The sequence below is a fragment of the Thermobia domestica genome, chromosome 4 (assembly GCF_964235325.1).
Source record: "Thermobia domestica chromosome 4, izTheDome1.hap1.1, whole genome shotgun sequence".
NCBI classification, from domain to species: Eukaryota; Metazoa; Arthropoda; class Insecta; order Zygentoma; family Lepismatidae; genus Thermobia; species Thermobia domestica.
Genome location: NC_137457.1, coordinates 260,571,669 through 260,588,560, shown reverse-complemented (window position 1 = coordinate 260,588,560; position 16,892 = coordinate 260,571,669).

The following is a 16,892-nucleotide window of genomic DNA, read 5'->3' as shown; positions in this document are numbered from 1 at the left end:
GCAATAGAAATAGCAATACTTTTCTAAAATTTCATGTCATGTTTCCGTTTCGGGCTTAAAAGAAAGCGGTTTTGCTAAACACAACAGTTTAAATCAGTTCCTCATACACATCACAGATGCCTAAATGCTTTAAAAAAAAAAAAAATTGATTCAGATGTACTGATAGTTATTGGTGTACCCCCCTCAGAATATTCTGGATCTGGTCCTGGGTATATTGCTATACTGGTATTTCCTAATTGGCAAGTGCAAGATAGATTATATACAAGTAAGTCTTTTTCAAAATCTTGAAACTGCAAAATATCTCGAGAATTAAGCATCAGACGAAAAAAAAAAATGGTCCGAAATAAACTACTGAGCATGATTTTCGTAAATGTGTTGTTTTCCATAAATCGACTATGAATTGTGAAGCTTATTCGGGGCCAAGCAGCGTACACGCCTTTAGCGTGGGAGACCCGGATTCGATTCCCGGCGGGAGCTCATGTTTGGATTTTACGTTAATCAGTAGGTCCACGTCTCATTGTGGATTTGTAACTAGTATTGCCAGCTCTCTTTTTCTTGTTAACCGGGCCCATGCAATCTCCCAACTCAAAAGTTCAAAAAAGGATATTAACATCAACAAAGTTTCAGCTAATGTATTTGGTATTGTTTATTTCCTTTTCACTTGGTGGTACTAAACTAGGTTACAGTACAGTACACATTATTATGCTATACAATTACACTAAAACAATAACAATCACATAACTATTTCTGTAGTCATATAACTTCCAGATTTCTTTCCCACTTCTGAGTAGTAGAGGCTAAATAATAACTGATGTGCCGTGAATGGGCCGCTGGTGTGCCGTGAGGAATCGAAACAAAATTATTAATTTTATAGTAATCAAATTGCAAAACGTAGGGAAAAGTGTATATTTGTATTTCACATTACTATGAACCTCTACTATGAATCTACAATTTTAAGTTTCATACCAGGTTACTGTTATCTACATTTCTAATGTTGAAAAAAATGGTTATCATTGTTATGACCATTATTGCTTCTTTATTATTGCATATTATTTCGTAACTTGAAAATTTAAAATATCATTCAATCCTTTCGACAAATTACCTAGATTTGTGTTTTAAAAGTAAAAGAGATTTGTTTGTTCGTTCGTTATTTAGTGATCTTCCTTCTTAGTAAAAGGTTGGATACGGTTTTTAAAAAGAGAGCGTATTTTTAAAAAGCTGAGTCCAATATTTCATTGCAATTGTTTTCTATTTTTAAATTAGAATGAAAAATAAGCATAATGATTTACCACGTGTAAAAAACAGAGATAGAGCTTTCTTCTCTGTAAGAAGGAGATCAATAATCACAGAATAATACCACTGTATTTTATATTTAAATAATATATATAAGTGTGCCGCGAGAATCCAAGTAACACCCGTAGTGTGCCGCAAGTAGAAAAAGGTTGGGAAACGCTGGCCTGGGTGACTGGACCGGTAGTGATCACCCTTTCAGCAGTGTTCATCTAGGACAATAAATTTGAAGTGCAGACTCATATTAGCCACTAAACTTTAGTTTTTCATTTTTATTGTAACGCCTATTACCTTTTCTGTATACTGCACCCCTAATGGATAGCTTTTTTAGTTGGAATACGAATCTAGAAGAGGTTTTTTTTATATGTTCGTGGAGAATTTTTCCAAATTTTGAAGGTAAGCAAACCGTGGGATTTATTCAACTATGTCTAGTTTATTTTATAGGTATTGTGAATCTTTTTAATATGCAAGAATTCAATAATGATCAGTTATTTCAAAAATATATTTACTTTTACGCTTACATTCTTGCATACGTGAGTTGTAGGGGTGATCACTACTAAAATATAAAAATTACTACTTTTTTAGTAACGATCACACTAGGTGACCATAATTGAAAGCACAATTTCAATAGTGGGCATAGATATAACCATAATAAATATTAATGGTGGGCACAAAAACAGTTTTTTCGGTTTTTGAAAAGTTTAAAACAAAAACAATTTTTCACCGGATCCGGTTTCGGTTTCCTTCAAAACCGGTTCCGTTTTTTCCAAAGTTCGTTTTATTTCTGACCAGAATAGTGTTTCATTGTTCTCCAGAAACCGATTCCGTTTCCATTGAAATAGTTTTATGTTGTCACCGAAACTGCTTTTCGTGAAAAACCGAACCGTTTGTTGGAGAAAACCAAAACCATTTTCGGTGAAAAAACCGAACTGGTTTTGGAGAAAACGAAGACCGGTGTCGGTGGAAAACCGAACCGAATTTGGAGAAAACCGGAGAAAATCAAAACCGGTTTCAGTGAAAAAATGTTTTGCAGAAAACAAAGATCGGTTTCGGTAAAAATAGAACGGGTTTTTTGGTGAAAACCGAAGCAGGTTTCGGTGAAAAACCGAATCGGTTTTCGAAGAAAACCAAAACTGATTTTGGTGAAAAACGAACTGGTTTTCAGATAAAACCAAAACCGGTTCCGGCGGAAACTAAACCGATTTTTAGAGAAAACCAAAACCGGTTTTGGTGAAAAACAAATCTGTTTTTGGATAAACCAAAAACCGGTTTGGGAAACCAAGACCGGTTTCGTTAAAAACCGAACCGGTTTTTGGAGAAAATACCAATAAAAAAGAAACGGTTTTGCGGAAAACCGAAACCAGTTTCGGTGAAAAACTCAAGTTTTCTTGGAGAAAACCGAAACCGGTTATGGTGAAAACAACCGGTAAATCAAAACCAGTTTCGGTGAAAAAACGAACCGTCTTTTGGAGAAAACCAAAACCGGCTTCGGTGGAAAACCGAACCGGTTTTGGAGAAAACCGAAATGTCGATTTTTCGGATTTCGGTTTCTCTAGAGACTGGTTTCCGGTTTTTAATAAATCGATAGTTCGACATGTCATAGCCAATGCAGGTCCACTCTAAATTCTAAATGGCAATACTGTGTGTCCACTCAATTCAAAAGAAATTTGTTACGGCGAAAATCTTCAGGGAGAACAAAAAATTTAAAAAAGAGGAAGCTTCAACTCCCTGCTGTAGTATGTTCAAACCAGCATAGTGACTTCGTATATAAAAAGCAAGGTGAAGTAAAATCGAAGTCTACGAATTGAAACAGTTCACGTGAGACAAAAGCAACTTGTAAAATTAACACGAAAATAAATATCGAACGACGTGAGTGTCAAAAGAGTATTGTAAGATCTCAGCACGTCCACGCCGGAAATATGTCGAGATGGGTGCAGTATACTAAATGTAAAAGTTGTTTTCATGTTAGTTGTATTTTTCCAGGAAACATTGTGAGGATTTTGGATTTTTCTGTCTTCATAAAATGGTTGAATGTGATTCTGACAACGAAAGAGACTTATTGTGTGAGAAAAAAACCTAAATGAAAACTGAAGTGTTCTCTGTTCAGACGATGTAGAATAAGGTTTCTCCCAATCGTATGTTTGGCATAAAGTCTTCCAAACAAGGGCGCCGATTTCTCTGTAACTTTGGGGGGGGGGCATTCATAGAAAATACCTATAACAATACGTATAACAATGACAAATATGTATACGTATACATACTCATAAAATACATGGGAGCCAACATGAGCTTTGGGAGGGGGGAGGCCAGGCCCCCTCGTCCCCCCCAGAATCGGCATCCATGCTTCCAAACAGTGAAAATAAATTATATTCTACAGCGAATTTTACAGTTTTTTCGGTAGTAAGTTCAAATAATCGAAAAGCAGAAACGCAATGCACTAGACATTACTATTTTGCACGTTATACCGTTATCATGACTTACCTATCTGCTGTTGCAGTACAGATATTTATATACCCGCGAATAAATGCCAACTCTATAAAGAGCTCCAAAGCGATAGCAGATAGCGAGATAGGCAACAATATCACACACAAAATCATTTTCTATACCGCACCGCGTTTCCACTTCTCAATTTTTTTTGTTTGTTTCGAAGATATTACAGAAAAACTAAAATTAGTGGTAGTTTAATTTCGTTGTATGAAAGACCCTTAAAATACGATTTTTATAGCTTCACTATAGGTTTACCTAATTTTTCTTTTATAAATGTAACATTTTACTTAAAATGTAGTCATATTGTAGTTTCCGTTTATATGTTTATGCAATTCTTTATTTTCATTGAATATTGTAGCTAATTAAATATTGATTAGTTACAATATTACTTTGATAACACTAGAGTAGTGATCATTTCAATGTATTTATAAATTAAATTTTACCAAGAAAATGTAATATGAATAAACACAGTAGCCTATAAGAAATGTCACTTAAAGTGTGTGACCGCTACTGAATATAAAAGTGACCACTAGACTTCGGATCGATATGCCTAAAAAACGGCAAAATATGCATGCAAATATGCGCTAAAAATCACGAAAATATGCACTGAAAATATGCAAATATGCACTAAAAATTGTAAATATGCACCAATCAAAAGCTCAAGTTAAATGAGGATTTTTTTTTTTTTTAATCTTTAGAGAAAAAGGCTGTATTACTTAAACTACGTGTGTTTGTGTATAACAGTGATGCATTCATGCTACAACATACAACTATGTAGTTTTCGGTGTTTTCTTGCTAAAACTTTCATTTATTTGTTAAAACATTACTGTACATGGAAAATGTTCCTTCCGTGTCACGGGTCGTTAAGGGACAGTATTTCAAAGAAACAATGTTACTTCCCGATAAATCTGAAATCCGTGCGTCGTTGTTCCCAGGAACACTTTATTCACATTAGACAATAATTTTATGCCAGAATTTTTAGCGTTTATTGAATGTGCGTTTCGAAGAAATGCTTCTCCGATTGGTCTTGGGGGCGTCTGCTTCGTTATTGAATCAAACAGCTCAAATGCACTGCAAAGTCCTAATCATCGCTCTTCTAATCTCGTTATGAACTGAAATGAGTATTGATAAACGCAAGGTCGCTTTTAATGTTTTCAGCTCCGCAAGCATCCAAGGCTTCTTAAATAAATTTGGTTTCTTTGGGTTCAAATAGTTCACAGTCAGTATGTGAAATTAAAATACATCTACTTTTATACCTCTTTGACGCTCAGGTATAAACTGGATAAAATGTATTTCAACCCTGCTTAACACTGGATAAAGCTACAAACTATGGTTTAGCCCCTCCCTTGATCATATCCTGGATCCGTCATTGTTTTACAAATAATGCGCCAAGTATCTGTGAATAAAGAATAAATATACTAAGAGAAGTAAATAAACATTTCTGGTATAAGCACATAATAAAACCTGCCTGGCGAAATTGAACAGAACTCGCAAATGTTTCCGTTAAAGGTTTCAAAGTTAACCAAGATAGCTCTATTCTTAGAAAAATAAATAAGGTACATACATATAATGGACATAGTGAGATAAAATAAAATGTTGTATATAGGCCTAACGTATTCAATTATATTATTTATTTATGCTACGAATTAATACACATAAAACTTACAGTAAACAAACAAACAAAAGAAGCCTACATACGGTTTTAAAGGCCAAGACAAAAAGTAGATGCTATGCCAGGGTGTCTATCGGTCACGAAAGTCACGAAAGTCCCGAAATGAGAAAACGGTCACGAAAGTCAAGAAATTTAGCTTTTGGGTCACGATTTTTTTTAATCTGTACAAATATACGTACAGACTGGAAAATTTTGTTCTACAAAACATGAAAATTCACAATCAAAGATGTCTATGGTCGGCTTTAGGCGCTACAAAATCGTTACCAAATCGCACGCATGAAAATTCGGCCCAATTCGCATCCAACTTCGCTCTTGAGAATGTTCCGAAATTTTATGGTTTGATAAACGAAAAAGTCACGAAATTTCATTTTGGAATTTTAGTAGACACCCTGTATGTCCTTTTCAGCGCTCCTCCCTCTACGTTTGGCTCCCTTTTGATCTATTGTCTATATTATGCTCCTTGTTCTTGTCTCTAGAGCAGCTATAGAACTCGTTATTGGTATTTGTAGATAACTATGTAAATTGCACTTCGTTCAAAAATTCGCACGGTATCTAGGGCCTTACATGGGGGTGGACTAAAGAGTAAATGTGTTGGGTAACAAGTACACGAAGATCTTTACAGACAACACATGTTCATATACCTAACCTCTCACAGAATGTCTAAAAAAAATTTAAACACTGTATTACGGAACTTGAAAATTTATGTTAAGTGTATTTTAATATCCGTTGTTCGCAACACAGGTTCCGCCTAATCAAGAGAATTTAACACATTTTGTTTTACCTTTAAATTCATGGGATCGTGAAATATTTCCGTTTAAAATAAATTTTCGTTTAATAAAGGGTCTGTTGAAGGCAATTTTTACTGTAACAAAAGTCTATATTAAAAACCCTTATGTTCTTGTTTAAAAGAAAATAAACCCACTTGAAATTACTTTTTGTATCCAATTTTCTGCTGCCGTAACGTTGTCCTTTCAAACGGCATTAATTTACGATTTAGACTATAATATTGATACTTTAAATGGAATAAAGTTATTTGAACAAGGAATAAATGGGAAGAAGGGAAAGTTATCGAAAACATAACTTAAGACTTAGTAGAGAATTTACGTTTGGAGACAGAGATGTGTATGAAAGCCACACAAGCTTATATTTAAATACTCTCATATTTAGAGCTCATTTTTGAAAAGGTTGTTCATTTCTTCCCGAAATACATTTTTCAACGGTTTCTTTGGGATGAACTCTGTCAAGTATGCAAAAAGAAAGATACATCTAGGCTGTTTCATAGTTGCATAAACTTTTTACCAGACTTGAAACTGCTATGAAAATATTTTTAAAAAAAGTTGCTGAAGTTTGAGCTTTTGCTGTCGAACAAAATAGAAATGTCCTTTTCTGAAAACAAGCTTACTTACTTTGAAAGTAGGGATGCATTCGAGTCGAGTCGAGTCGAGATTTAAGCCTGTCTCGACTCGACTCGAGAAAATGTTGTCTCGACTCGTGTCTCGACTCGAAAATATGTTGCTGTCTCGACTCGTGTCTCGACTCGACAGTCTCTGTCTCGACTCGACTCGAATTCGAGTCGAGACGTCTCGAAATTCGAGTCGAGACAAAATATATGAGTTAAAATATACACACACATCAGCCAGACCATTATGACTACCTACCTAATTGTTAGTATGTCCACCTTTTGGCACGAATAACAACGGCAACGCGTCTTGGCGTGGTCGCAATGTTCCTCGGTGGGTCGCTGGAGAGAGTTGGCACCACATATGCACACACAGGTCATCTAATTCCCGTAAATTCCGGGGAGGGGGTGATGCGCCCTCAGGTCACGTTCAATCACATCCCATATGTGATCGATAGGGTTCAGATCCGGAGAGTTTGCACTTGGAACTCGCTCCTGTGTTCCTCGAACCACTCCATCACACTCCTGGCCTTGTGACATGGTGCATTATCTTGTCGAAAAATGCCACTACCGATGAGAAACATGGCCGTCATGAAGGGATGTACGTAGTCTGCAAGCAGCGTGTGACGCCTCGGTCGTCATGGTGCCTTCCTCCAGCTCCAATAGACACATGGATGCTCACCTGAATGTTCCCCAGATAATAATTAAGCCGCAGCCAGTTTGTCTCCGCCCCCCAGTACAGATGTCAAGGAGCTGTTTCCTTGGAACACGACGGATTCGCATCCTCACATCGTCATGATGAAGATGATATCGGGATTCATCAGACAATGCAACACTCTGCCATTGTGTCAAGGTCTAGTGGCGATGGTCACGTGTACATTTTAGTTATAGTTGCCGATGTCGTGGTGTTAACATTCGCCATCGGTAGGAGTGTTCGGTGCACCGTGTGTTCAGACTAGTGTTGTAAAGGTCTGTGAAAAAGAAACAGAAATTTTGGGTAAAAAAAAAAACAGTTTTTTACGGTTTTCCCGAGCTGGGGAAAAAACGGAAAATTTGGGTATTATCAGAATCACAGAATCATCGTTTTTGCTAATCACAGAATCATTTTAGTTAATATGTTAAATCAAACATATTTCATAGAGATATCTTCATTGTTGTATGTAAAATTCCGGAAATTTTGAAACCATTAGAAAAAAATCATTTGTTCGGAAATATTGGCAAAAACAGGAAAATATAGTTTAAAAACTATTTGTTGGCCGGATGCTAGTAATCTTACTTGCTGTAACATGTCTGCCACATATACAGTGGGAAGTCGAAAATTCGAACTAATTGGGACCACAGGTAGTTCGGATTTTCAAATTGTTCGGATTTTCGAAAATGACCAAGAAAATGCCATTTAGGCTTACATATACTGTACGGTATGTTCTTCTATCGATACAGTGGTTATTCGGTACATACAGTAATTACAATACCGTACGTAAGGCTACTTACATTTAATGTTTCTGAAGAACCTGCTTGTACTCTAAATAACACTGTTCTTGTAAGTCACACTTAAAATTTATAGGCCTAATAAAAAAAAAATAAAAATACATGACGAACAATTACATATAAATGAACTTTTGTAAAAACACTGACTTCACATAACGTCGATGGACACGATATTGTTTGTTTCTCGTGTTAAGACAAAATGTAAAAAGCTTCTAGGGACCGCGTTCGGATTTTTGACGTTAGGATTATCGACGTCCTACTATATATGCAATGTATTTCGCTAACGGAAAAATACTTAAAGCAACAGGTTTTAGTTCTACTTTACACACATATACCGCACAAGTGAGTAAATTTGAGCAGCGAGAAATATATTAAGTGAAACTTCCGTTAGTTATTATTACAGACTAGCAGAATATCCGTTCTTCGCACGGGGAGAATACGTTTCATTTTGGACGCAAAGGGCACCAAAACTGTCCCCAATGAAGTTGTGAAGCCCCAAAACTATGAATTTGACATTAATACCGATAATTTTCAATTATCTTTACATGTCACCATCCCCCTTAGAGTACTAATGGGGCTGAATTTGTGGATTTAAACGGCATCTTCTGTTCATCTCAGCGAGTATGGATTCGAGGCCATTTTCGATCATGTATGTATATATAGGTAGATATATATACATATATACACACAGAGGCGGATCCAAGGAGGCTATCGCCCCCTCTCTTCACACTCAAGTATACACTGCATAAAATGGGCTTCAATCCTGCTTTACACTAGATAAAACTGCAAACTATGGTTTAGCCCCTCCCTTGATCATATCCTGGATCCGCCACTATACTGTATATAATTCTCAAAAAAATTAGGGGTTCAGCTGAAACATCACACAAGACCTTAAGATAGTGTATGAATAAGCTTGTGTTTGACTCATATATATCTTACAAAAAGGAATGCTTTAAGATACACTAGAAAAATGGGGCACATACTGGTGTTGGGGCACGGAAAACCTTGTTCACATGGCTCATGACACAAGACGGTTATGTGTGTACCTCTCGAACTGCTCACAAACAGGCAAGGCAACAACACTGATTGTTCCTTAATATGTCATATGATCACTTCGAATAGCCAACAGAGCCTCGCACCTGCGTGGCATAGATTCAATCAGATTATCGATGAGTTCTTGGGGAATGTTGTGCCACTCATCCAGAAGAGCGACTTCCAGCTCTGGAATGGTTAATGGATTTACTGGCCTAGCGGAAATTCCTTGCCATGCATATTCCAGACATGCTCAATTGGAATGAGATCCGGAGAGCATGCTAGCCACTTCATCCGAGCGATACCCTCAGCATCCAGCATCTCATCCACTAACCGAGCTCTGTGAGGACGAGTATTGTCATCCATGAAAAGGAACGAATCACCAATGGCACCAGCATAGGGAAGAGCAAGAGTTTTCATGATCTCATCCCTATATCTGAGAGCCGTCAAAGAGCCATTTCGGATGATGTGGAGCTCAGTACGCTCACCAATGCTGATTCCTGCCCACACCATCAGTCCACCACCATGATACTGGGATCTTTCTCGCACAAACATGGGATTCTGTCGTGTTCCACAATTTCTCCAGATGAAAACACGTCGATTATCAGGCTCCACACTGGATCGAGATTCGTCAGAGAACAAAACATTGCCCCATTCATTGCGTCCCAACCCACGATGTTCCTCTACCTTCGCTTTTCGATCAACACGGTGTCGTGCAGTTAATGGGACACACACCATAGGCCTACGTGCGTAGAGACCACCTTCTCGAAGGCGATTGCGGACCGTTTGAGTGGATATTGTGCGTCCTGTTGTTGTTCGGAAGGCTTGCGGGAGCAGAGTTGTATTCTGACGCCGGTTTTGACGGGCTGTTAACAAGAGATAACGATCGTCTCTGGCTTTGGTTGCTAGTGGACGGCTCTGTCTTTGTCTTCTTCGAACACTTCAAGTTGTTTGTAATCGATTCCACAATCGGGAAATCACACTTTGTGCCACTCCTATGGCATGTGACACCTCCCGCTGTAACTGACCAGCTTCCAACCTGCCGACAGCTCGCCATGCCAACGATTCTGGCAAATCACGTTGTTGCGCAATTTCACTACGTAGATTTGTGACGCACTAAACACAATGAAAACAAAGGTATCCTGGAGCTGGAATGTATTGGCAGCGCCACACTACAAAATGATATCTGTTAGCGCCACGTCACTGATCACGTGCACAGATGTTTCAAACGGTTCGTTTGCACGTTGGGCCTTCAGGATTTTAATCTGAACTGGACAAGATACAGTGTTCTCACATTATTCGTAAGAAGTTTTACATGTGTTTTCATCTGATTCCCTAATTTTTTTGATCAATATATATATATATATATATATATATATATATATATATGTAGATAGATAGATAAATAGATGTAGATATATATTAGATAAATATACCCATTCTTCGCATGGAAGTCAAGGCCTGTGGAAGTATTACCCTCATTTCCGCGACCGCGAAAACTATGGATCTGAGACTAAATCGATCATTTTGGATTACTTTTACATGTCTCGGTATATCCTCCCCTCCCCGCTGATTCTCGGTCCGCATACAATGGTAGCTGAATTTGCAAGTGATCACTAATGAAAGTGTCACCATTCATTTCAGCGACCGCGAAAAGTATGGATTTGACACTAATATCGGTCATTTTGTATTACTTTTACATGTTACGGTATCCCCACTCCCCGCTGACTCCCGGCCCACATAGAATGGTAGCTGAATTAGCAAGTGATCACTAATGAAAGTGTCACCATTCATCTCAGCGACTACGAAAACTATGGATTTGACACTAATATCGGTCATTGTGGATTACTTTTACATGTTTCGGTATCCCCACCCCCCGCTGACTCCCGGCCCACATACAATGGTAGCTGAATTAGCAAGTGATCACTAATGAAAGTGTCACCATTCATCTCAGCAACCGCGAAAACTATGGATTTGACACTAATATCGGTCATTTTGTATTACTTTTACATGTTTCGGTATCCCCCCTCCCCCGCTGACTCCCGGCCCACATACAATGGTAGCTGAATTAGCAAGTGATCACTAATGAAAGTGTCACCATTCATCTCAGCGACCGCAAAAACTATGGATTTGACACTAATATCGGTCATTGTGGATTACTTTTACATCTCTCGGTATATCCCCCCTCCCCGCTGATTCTCGGCCCGCATACAATGGTATCTGAATTTGCAAATATCGCTAATGGAAGTGTCACCATTATTCTCAGCGATCACGAAAACTATGGATTTGACACTAATATCGGTCATTTTGGATTACTTTTACTCGTCTCGGTTTTCCCCCCTCCCCGCTGACTCTCGGCCCACATGCGATTGTAGCTGAATTTGCAAATCATCGCTAATGGAAGTGTCACTATTGATCTCAGAGACCGCGAAAACTATGGATTTGACACTAATATCGGTCATTGTGGATTACTTTTATATGTCTCGATATCTCAACTCCCCCTTCCCGTTGACCCCCGACCCGGTGCCGCATAGCATGAATTTGGAAGTTAATGCGATCGGAGTTTCACCATTGATTTCAGCGACCGCGAAAACTATGAATTCAACACTCATATCTGTTATTTTCTACTACTTTTACATGTCCCGGTAAACAACCCCTGAGACCCCCCTGGTTCGAATTTTGACAAAATCGTTTAACTCTGGTCTGGAGCCTGGACCAAGGTATTCGTGACTAAAATTTGGTAACTCTCGGTCAATTTGTCTGGTTCCCAAGCTGGTTCCGGTAAACGCCTCCCCATGAGACTCCCCTGGTTCGAAATTTGAAAACAACTTTTCGTCTTGATCTCGGGCCTAGGCCAAGGTACCCCTGACCAAAATTTGGTAACTCTCGGTCCACTCGTCTGGTCCCCAGGCCGCATACAGACAGACAAACTCACAAACAAACTGTTTATTTTATTTATATTAGACTAGATAGATTCTTGGAAATTATACCAGATTTTCATATTATCTTTCCGAACTAATTTTAAAGACCCGCTCCTACTTATCTTTATATGTATACAGTATATCTATATTTATATCTATATATGTATATAACAAACGCAGGAATTACCCCATAAATAACACTCCTGGAGGACCCCTTTCTCAAACACTTGTACAAACTTCAGTTTTCGTACCGGATGATTACCGAGACCTGGTGGAAAAAAAAAAAACTGCTTTTGCGTTCGAATTAAAAAAAAAAAATAGTTCTCCTCAGATTAGTATTCACTGATAATATTTTTATAAAATTTAAATTTGATGAGTAAATCAGTGGACTTTGAATACATCCACATCGTATCCACTGAGTTGCGAAATTGTGTACCTCCAAACATGAACGGCCGAAGGGGAACATCTTCAATGTTTGCTATATTAGTCTGGCATTTAATGTTCATGGTTTGTATTACGTATACATTTTCGTGAGCCAGGGAGGTTCATTCTTATCAAACACGGAGATTATGAAGGAGCAGATCTACTGTACAAAATATAATAAAAACATCTCTTTCGGATTTCTACTGTATTATCCCGCAGTCCAACCCCGAAAGGGAAACATAAGAGATAGGCTTTTTGTTTTTAAACAAGATAACGTGTCTAGAGAATGCTTTACATTGTGAAGATTATATTAGTGAAAATTAAACAATATAATTTTACAACTTAATATACATATTACTAAATGTTTAGCTCCCCGTTGCTATGTTGTTAGCGATGCGCCTTTCTCGAACGAGGTTTGATTCATGGTAGGAGCTCATGTGTTTCAAATCCGACATTAAACTGTACGTTCACGTCTTGTAGAGCTTTGCTCCTAAAAACGACGCTAAACTATAATCTAATTTAATATTATTAATATTAAAAAATAATGACTTATCAATGTGACGTCAATTTGACAGTCATCAAATCCATTTTATACTTTCACTTAATCCAGTGGATATTGATATAACAATTACGAGACACACGCGCATATAAATACTCAGAAACAAGCACATACACACGTATACATACACAAATATGAACACTTCAAATTTATTTACATGTGTTGGACTGCACTGCATCAAGTATCTTCTCATGTATCTGCATTTTCTGATTCATCCACAGATTTCTTATTTTACGCATCAATCATTTTAGCATTTTCGGGAAGGTTCAGGGTTCGTTCTTCATTTAAAGAGTCGGTTCTCTGTATTGGAAACAGAATGAGGGGAGTGTGGGAGAATTTATACTTTATGAATGGATAACATTTTAAGAAATATATACAAAACATGCCGCTTCCGATGCAGCACTAAAGCATTTCTTTTAGCGGTGTACTACTAGTGGTACCCTGGTGATAATACCCCCTCCCCTCTCAAGTTGTAAAGTGAGAAGGGACAGAAACATCCCAGACACTTAGGGTTCAGTTGACAATAATAAAACTATGGGTAAGTAAACATCTTGTGCAGAGTCACGTTTTGCTTATTTTTGAACATTTCTGTGAAATCAACAATACAACAGCGGAAATACTAACTGTTTTTATTACTCCAACCATCGCTTCAACAAGGGATAATTCCCAACGGTCAGTGTTCTCTTTCTCTTTTTCTGTCCTCGTTCTTATTCTCCACATCTTTAATGAAGTAGGGGGCGCCCAACCCCTCGACATTTGGACGTCTTTTCCTCTTGGTTTCGCCACTTGTTGAAGACAATCACCACAGCACTCTTCGAACACCTGACAAGTCCTGCAGCTTCCGAAATTCTCGTGCCGAGTGTTTCTGAGCGAGTACTTTCTTCAAAATATTATTAAAAATTATAGAAAGATTTTCGAGACATTCGAGTCGAGTCGAGATTTTTACCAGCTGTCTCGACTCGACTCGAGTCTCGACTCGAAAATTCGAGTCGAGAAATACGTTTGTCTCGACTCGTCTCGAATTTTACAAAGAGTGTCTCGACTCAAATCTCGACTCGAATTCGAGTCGAGTCGAGTCGAGATTCGAGACATGTCTCGACTCGAGCGCATCCCTATTTGAAAGTATTACTTGTTTAGCATACACTTTGCAAAATATATTTTCATGTTGAATTGTTAACGTTTCTCAGCTTCAATCTATTGCTTCAGAAGATAACTTCTAGAAGATTTTTCGAGCCCATTTAGTTGTAGTGCGACACCTTTGTCCAATTTTTGTCCACCCAAGAAAAAAAATATACCATTCAAATTATTAAAGAGGGCCTTTTACAAATTTCGACTACTTCGATCATTTGTAGTGCGACATCATCAAATTTGAATTTAACTAGCTCAGGAATTTTGTCCAACGAAGAAAACAATTGTACCATTTAAATTAACAAAAGAAGGCCATTTAAAAGTTTCGACCACTTCGATCACCTGTAGTGAGGCATCTTCAAAATTGAATTTTAACTAGCTAACAAGAAACGGACATGAACGTGCCATCCGGACATCCGAATCAAACCTAGTCTATTCGATAAACATAAAGATATGTTCATGCACAAAAAAAAAAAAAAAAAAATAGGTACCATGGACAACGGAATAAGTCCCTGTGGTCCATTAACTCCGTTGGTATAAAGAAAATCGCAGTGAAATAGCTATTGCATCAACACTGTTCATTGGAAAATCATGGTTTATAATTCATTCTCTTCAGCATGAAACAAGCTTTCCAGAGGTGCTATGTATTTGGGCCCATAATGCATTCGAACAGGTAAGAAAATGTTGGGAAAATTCCCTCCAAAAATCCCTCCCATCAACTTTGGACCCATCTGGAGTGGCCTCGGGTAAAAGTAGACAATCTAAATGTATCTCTAAAAATAGTTAGGGGATAAGAAATGTGTGTACCAAGTTTTGTATTGATAGATAGAATAGGTATGAGGGAGAAGTGTATATTGTTATACTTGTATACTTTTATTACTTCGATCACATGTAGTCCGACTTTTCAAATTCGAATTTTAACTGGCTCAGAATTTTGTCCATTTTTGTTCACCCAAGAAAAAAAAATGTACCATTCAAATAAACGAGGGAGGGCCATTTAAATGTTCGGCCACTTCGATCACCTGTAGTGCGACATCTTTAAATTCGAATTCTAACTAGTTTAGAATTTTCCCTTTTTTTTTTTTTTTTTTTTTGTAGATTTTTGTACCATAAAGATAGCTGAAATTCGAATTTGAAAATGTCTCACTACAGATAATTTCAGTGGCCAAATTTTAAATGACCGTCCCTGGTTTATTTCAATGATACAGAATTTATTCTTGGTGGTACTAAAATGTTTAAAAATTCGACACAATTCTGAGCTAATTAAAATTCGAATTTTAAGATGTCGCACTACAGGTGATTAAAGTGGCCGAAATTTTGAAATGGTCCTCCCTCGTTATTTGAATGGTACAAATTTCTTTCTTGGGTGGACAAAAATTGGACAAAATTCTGAGCTAGTTAAAATTCGAATTTAAAGATGTCGCACTACAACTAAATGGAGCCAGATTTTTCTTTTGGCATTCTTATACTACCACAAGACCACACAATTTCAAATCCACACACACACACAACAGTAACAACTTTAACTTCTGAGATGGATGACTTGGAAATTTTGTTGTGGGTGATTTGACACCGTTATTTATATCTTCTTTCAAAAAGGTGACAGTCACGCATCATTGCCGGGAGGATGAATCACTCACCCTTTTGTTATTCTTTCACATGACCTTGGAAGATATTCTAAACCGACAACAATCAACCATTTTAAGTTCTTAAGTCTAATTTATATTAGAAACTTGAAATTCCATTTATGAGGAAAGTTGTTGGACGTTAAAAATTATCAATTTGGTTGTTCCTTTAGATATGCATTTATATGCAGTAACGACATAAACATGCACTAACCTCCGAAATATGCAAATATATGCACTATAAAACTCTGTTATTTTACCCCAAAACACCTGAAACGAATTTCTGTTTAAAGAGCATATCAATATCACATCAGGAAAAAAACATGCAAATATGCAAAAATCCGAAGCCTAGTGACCACAACTAAAGAAAAGTGGCCACTACTAGCAAAACTGCTCTTACCAATAAAAATGGCATATTTTCTTACAGTTTCCCTTAATGAATGAAAGCTATGGATGCATTGAAAGAGAACAAAATTTTCCTTTAGCTGAATAAAAACCACTACTGTAACATTAAAACACAAGTGCCAAAAAATATATCAAAATCAAAATTTCCTTAAGGGTTTGCACTAACGGCTCAGTCACTCTATATCATTTCAAAGAATTCTTGAATCAACAGTGAGATTGTTGACAAAGGACATTATCAAACTGCATAAAACTACAAAACAACAGGTACTTTTATATACTACTTGAAACTTACAAGGGAAGTTCGGGAGAAAGCACTCGCCTGCAGAGAAACTAAGCATGTTATTTGAAAGACTAATTCATGCTGATTACAACGAATATTCTAATAAAATTTATGTACAGTTGAGAACTTTTCGAGACATTCAACTTGGAAGTGTACATGAAAGAACGAGTATATACGCATTTA